Source organism: Euprymna scolopes, chromosome 6 (genome assembly GCF_053919585.1).
Source record: "Euprymna scolopes isolate OS-2025 chromosome 6, ASM5391958v1, whole genome shotgun sequence".
Classification (NCBI taxonomy): Eukaryota; Metazoa; Mollusca; class Cephalopoda; order Sepiida; family Sepiolidae; genus Euprymna; species Euprymna scolopes.
In genome coordinates this window covers 17,329,200-17,335,245 of record NC_136487.1, presented here as the reverse complement: position 1 = coordinate 17,335,245, position 6,046 = coordinate 17,329,200, and positions in this window count along the sequence as shown.

Genomic DNA, 6,046 nt, shown 5'->3' with positions numbered 1-6,046 from the left:
ACTAATTAAAAAATACTCAGTTGAGCTAGCTCCAATACTTTCCAAGTTCTACAATAAATGCCTTGCTGAATCTTGCTACCTCAATAGCTGGAAGATGATCTCTGTGGCACTAGTGTACAAGAGTTCTGGTGAAAGGACTGACCCTCTCAATTAAAATCTTGAGACCTTAATTAATTAAGCACTAGTCCACCACCTCGTAAAATCAAATCTCTCTGACAAACAGTATGGATTTAGGCAATGTCGTTCTACTGCAGCTATTTTAACAGTCATCTCTGCACACATATACCATGTACTGGATAAGGTGGGCAAAACTAGAGCTGTAGCCCTCAATATATCTATGGCTTTGGAAAAAGTCTGGCACGAAGGACTGCTAACGAAAATTAAATCATATAATATAACTGGATGTATACTAAATATAATTAGATATTTCTTAGACAATAGGACCATCCAGTCGATCCTTGGACCACTATTATTCCTGATATTCATAAATGACCCCCTGATAATATTGTGTCCGAGATGGGTATATTTGTTGATGATACAACGCTCTATAATATGTATGAGGGAAGAACAGATGTACATAAATCTAAGACAATGGCAGAATCATTAGAAAATGGCCTCCAGACCGTAGTGGAATGGAGCTGCAAATGCATGGTAGCATTTAATGCTAATAAAACTAAGCTGCTCTCCTTTAACAATTACAAGATGCCTTTCCAATCACCAGTATCCAAAACAAATACATTGAGTACATTGCGAAAGCTGTTGCAAAGAAGATGAGTTCCCTCTATTGAGCTAGAAAACTACTCACACCTAAAAGCCATCCTAAGGAGCCATCCCTGGATAATACAATTTCAAGGAAGGCAGACATTCACCATTTCAAGCCTAGTACCATTAACCAAGATGTTTGGCTCAATGTACTTCTCTTCAGAGGGTGGCGTGAACACCACCTTAGTTTTCTTCAAGCTGATTTTGAGCCTGAATGCATCACAGTCTCGTGAAAAATCGTCCATAATCACCTGCATGTCATACTCAGTGTGAGCAGGAAAGTCTGCATCATCTGCATAAAGAAGTTCAATGACCAGATCTTGGGCCACTTTTGGTTTTGCATTGAATCTCCTAAGATTAAAAACTTTTCCAGACGTTTGAAGTGTAATAGGACATCTACATCACAACTTGAGAATGCATATCTAAACAGAACTGCAAAACAGATAGAAAAAAAGAGTCAGGACAGGAATATCTCCTTGCTTTACATCATTGTCAATAGATATTTCATCTGAGAGCTGACCATTGAGTGCAATTCTAGCTTTCATATCCCGATGCAATTCCCTAAATATGCACAAATGTCAGCAGACAATCAAGCTTACCAAGCACCCGCCACAAAGCTTCTCTATTGACCGTGTTGAATGCTTTTGTCAGGTCCACAAAGACCTGCTACAAGGGCACTCATTGCTCAATATATTTCTCTTGTACCTGGCGAGCAGAAAATATATCCACACAGCCTTTTCCTGATTTAAAGTTGCACTGATTTTCAGACACCAATAATGGGCAGATTTCCTCCTGCAATCCATTTAATGAAACTTGTGCTAGAACTTTACCAACAGACTCAAGTAGAGTAATTTCACGATGATTATCACAGACCGATTTTTCTCTTTTATTCTTGTATAGAGGCATCAGAATTCCATTGTGGAATGGTTTCACCTCAGTTCTGCACAATGTACATTCTTACTACCAGTTTTCATGATCTCCACCGGTATGTGTATGTATGTATGTGTATGTATGTATGTGTTTGTATGTATGTGTTTGTATGTATGTGTATGTATGTATGTGTTTGTATGTATGTGTTTATATGTATGTGTATGTATGTATGTGTTTGTATGTATGTGTATGTATGTATGTGTTTGTATGTATGTGTATGTATGTATGTGTTTGTATGTATGTGTATGTATGTATGTGTATGTATGTATGTGTTTGTATGTATGTGTATGTATGTATGTGTATGTATGTATGTGTTTGTATGTATGTGTTTGTATGTATGTGTATGTATGTATGTGTATGTATGTATGTGTATGTATGTATGTATGTATGTGTATGTATGTATGTGTTTGTATGTATGTGTATGTATGTATGTATGTATGTGTATGTATGTGTATATATGTATGTGTTTGTATGTGTATGTATGTATGTGTTTGTATGTATGTGTATGTATGTATGTGGTTGTATGTATGTGGTTGTATGTATGTGTTTGTATGTATGTGTATGTATGTGTTTGTATGTATGTGTATGTATGTATGTGTATGTATGTATGTGTATGTTTGTATGTGTATGTATGTGTATGTATGTATGTGTTTGTATGTATGTGTATGTATGTATGTGTTTGTATGTATGTGTATGTATGTATGTGTTTGTATGCATGTGTATGTATGTATGTGTATGTATGTATGTATGTGTTTGTATGTATGTGTACTGTTGCTTTTTCAGTTTTGATTTGTGTCACAGCTTTATCCACTTTCTCCAGTGTTGAAATGTTATCCATTGAGTGCATAATTTCTAATTGGGCTAAACCTTCAATCATGACCTCATCAACAACAGATGGATTATAGAAGAGATCATGAAAGTGTTCCTGCCAGCGCTCCAAAATTTTGGAAGGTTCCTTGATGAGTAACATTATATTTTGACTTCAAAGGAACAAACGAGGACGAAGAAGGACCAAATACCCGATGAAAAAGTCCAAACATTATTTTTTAATCTTTTCTGTCAGAGGCAGACTGTATTTCCGATGATATGTTAGACCACCATGTGTTTGTCATCTGCCTCAGTTCTCTTTGAAGAATAGCCTTGTCTCTTATAGTTCTTCATAACAGATGTATTCATTCCTTGATGAAGGACTTTCTCATAAAGACGATGTTCCTCTTGATCTAGGTTACTGATTTCTTGATAATTTTCATCAAACCAATCTTAATTTTGTTTTTTTTTAATCCTAACACATCTAAAGCAGCCGAATATACTTGTTCTTTGTAATTTTCCCACGATCCATCAAAAACTGCCAAATTTATCGATTAGTTTTGTCTTTTTGTAAAAATTTTCTTTGTTTGACGTGGTTTATTGTAGTCTCTTTCTCTACAAAATTCAAGGAATGGTCCACCCACCGGTAAAACTTGTGGAGAATGCGGTTTTACGGTTGTTATAAAAATGGAACATAAATTTAAATTTTGTTCGGTTTTAATCATTTTTTTTTTTCGACTTGCCCCCCCAAAATCGAAAGAATAACATTTAACAATCGTACTTTATATATATATATATATATATATATATATATATATATATATATATAATTTTCTATAATATAAAGCTGAACGTCTGTGTGTGTCTCGTCCCGAATAGGCTCTTATATGGTTGACTATTATAGAAAACTGATCACATATAATGATAGAAGATGTATCGAGATGCAGGAATGGGTATGTTTGATCTGGCATAATGATGATTCATTAAAATTGTGGGGTCTGCGTACGTGCCTGGTCCACAAAATATGGAAATAAAAAATTTAAAAATTAAAAAAAAACGGTTACAAGTGTTTTTGATATAGATGTACATAAGAATATTTTGATAAGTATGTTTTAACTTAAATAGGGATGGTATAATAAAATTGTGGGGTCTGTGTTCGCGCCTGGCCTCCATAGAATGGAAATAGGCACAAACTTTAATAAAGACTTTTCATATCTATCTGCATAAGTATACTTTGATAATTATGTTTCAGTTTGAAGAAATATGGTATAAAATTATGGGGTGTTCATTCGCACCTGACCTCCATAGAATGGAAATATGTCCCAAAGTTTATAAAGGTTTTTTAATATAGATCCACAGAATATTGTGATAAGTGTTTCAGTGTGAACAGGTATGGTATAATAAATTATGGGGTTTACCTATTTTATTTTTACTTTCATCATATTTTGCTTTGATTTTGATACCCCCAAATTCGAAGCTATCTCTTTATAACCCTTCCTTTTCATAACCTATCATACTTTCATAAATCAGAGTCCATTTTTTGTAGGCTGTTTTTGAACCCAGTCAACGACGGGTACTTTTGCTAGTGTATATATATATATATATATATATATAAAAACGAAAGATTATTTTTTAATTTTTTATAAAATTTTGTTGACAAAAACGAAATAATGTAATTTTTAAATGAAAAATGTCAAGTTGGTATACCTTTTTGGTATTTTTTACATTAGTCCGACTGCCAACTCACCGTTCATATTGAAAATGTAGACTTTTTCGGGTACAATGAAACCTTCCCCCACAACCTTTCCATATTAAGAACAGCTGTCGGAATAGACACCCCCAACCTCCCATGTTAAGAACGGTTTTCGGAATAGACACCCCCAACCTCCGCATGTTAAGAGCAGCTTTCGGAATAGTCACTCCCAACCTCCCCATGTTAAGAACGGTGTTCGGAATAGACCCCCCCCCCCAACTTCCCCATGTTTAGAATGGTTTTAGGAATAGACACTCCCAACCTTGTCAACATACCTGAAAAACTATAAAAGTTGACATGTCGACTGTGAACGAACGGTGAGTTGGATGTAAAACGGAAAGAAATTTAGGTACTCCTGCCTGCAGTATTTTACCCACCGATTTCACGATCTTAGCCGAGCGTTGACGAACGCTTTCGGCGTTAATGCCGACGAAAGCCGAGAATTCGGAGCTCTACGGTGCAAGAATGCTAAAAGTATGTGAATAGCAACAACATTACAAGGAAAAGATATTACACACACACAACAAAATGGATAAAATTAATACACAAAATTTGGATAAAATAAATCACAAACACTTACCGTAAGTTTTTTTAAAGTAAAATAAATTTATTTTGTTGAATATATATTTTTTTTTTTGGTTCATTTTGTTTTCCGATAGCTTTTTTTTGGGGGGGGGGGGGTAAGCAACAGTAATAAACACTTCAATGTTTTTTTTTGTTTGTTTTTAACAAAACGTTATTAAACAGTAACAACAATGTTTTTTTTTTTGTTTTTTTTTTCAGTAATGTTTGTATGGGGGGGGGGACAACAATTACTGTTTATCTTTAGTTCCGACTGGAAGATTTTCTACTGACTGTAGAGGTAGCAGTATCAGAATTTTTGTAGGAATTTTTGACACCCCTAACACGAAACTGCGAATACAATATAAAAATCTCGTAATTTCTCTGTTAAAAGTGGGTTATTTATTTTCTTTATGGATTATACTTCCAAAATAAACTATTACAGTTGTTTTAAAAGTAATAAAAATATTTTTATTTTTTTTTTAAAACAGTAATGAATTTTCCGAACTCAATATTTTTCAATTTTTAAACTCAATATTTTTAAATTTTTAAATTTTAAAAATCTATCAAAATTTTTCTATTGATTCTATTTTTACGATATTTTCAGGGTCAATGTGAAATTTTATGTTCTTTCCAATAAGCCGAATATAATATTTTAGACAAACGTTTTTTTTAAATTCACGCCCCCCCATTTTCACGCCCCCCCATTTTCACGCCCCCCCATTTTGAAATGTCTATTAAAAAGTAAATAATTAATTTATGTTTAATAGGTTTATATATCACAAATTGAAGAGAAAAGGTCAATAAATAATATATTCAAATTTAAAACAAAAAAAAAAAATCAGTTTTTTAGAAATTTACCTGTAAAGTCCGAAGTTTAAAACCTTATTTTATAAGAACACATTTTTTCTTTTTGTCTTTTTTTTTTTTTTTTTTAATGAAACCTTGGTCCTTGCTCCTTTAATTGAAAAAAAAATTAGGGCTTGAATTACATTTTTCGAGGAGTTATAAGCTTAGAAAGATAGGGGGTCGAATAATTTACGCCTCTCATTTTGAAATGTCTATTAAAAAGTAAATAATTAATTTATGTTTAATAGGTTTATATATCACAAATTGAAGAGAAAAGGTCAATAAATAATATATTCAAATTTAAAACAAAAAAAAAAATCAGTTTTTTAGAAATTTACCTGTAAAGTCCGAAGTTTAAAACCTTTTTAAAAAAAATAAAACACA